The sequence below is a fragment of the Nomia melanderi genome, unplaced genomic scaffold (assembly GCF_051020985.1).
Source record: "Nomia melanderi isolate GNS246 unplaced genomic scaffold, iyNomMela1 scaffold0599, whole genome shotgun sequence".
Classification (NCBI taxonomy): Eukaryota; Metazoa; Arthropoda; class Insecta; order Hymenoptera; family Halictidae; genus Nomia; species Nomia melanderi.
Window position 1 is genome coordinate 27,501 of NW_027475713.1, and position 230 is coordinate 27,730.

Below are 230 nucleotides of genomic sequence, written 5' to 3' on the forward strand. Positions count from 1 at the left end.
ACCAGGGAGCTTCGAGTAAATTTTCATCATACGAAGCAAAAATATGTATGTATATATATATCTTAGTCGCCGACTCTCTCCCCTTAAGAGTCGGATCGACGATACTTTTTCTCGTCTTTAAGACAGTTCTCTTTCTCCTCTCTCTTCTCTCTACTCTCTTCTCTCTTCTCTCTTCTCTTTCGAGTTGGTAAATTTCGCTCCACTATTAGATTACCAACTCCGCACGAATT

General features: G+C 40.0%; 1 non-coding gene across 1 annotated transcript in view; it reads right to left on the reverse strand.

The window, feature by feature from the left end:
- The window catches only part of LOC143176519 (small subunit ribosomal RNA), a 1,921-nt gene extending 1,913 nt beyond the window's left edge, over nt 1-8 (reverse strand). The window contains exon 1 of the ribosomal RNA XR_013001057.1: nt 1-8. This exon is cut by the window's left edge and continues 1,913 nt beyond it. This is a non-coding gene — a ribosomal RNA (small subunit ribosomal RNA).
- Between the last annotated feature and the right edge of the window lie 222 nt (nt 9-230).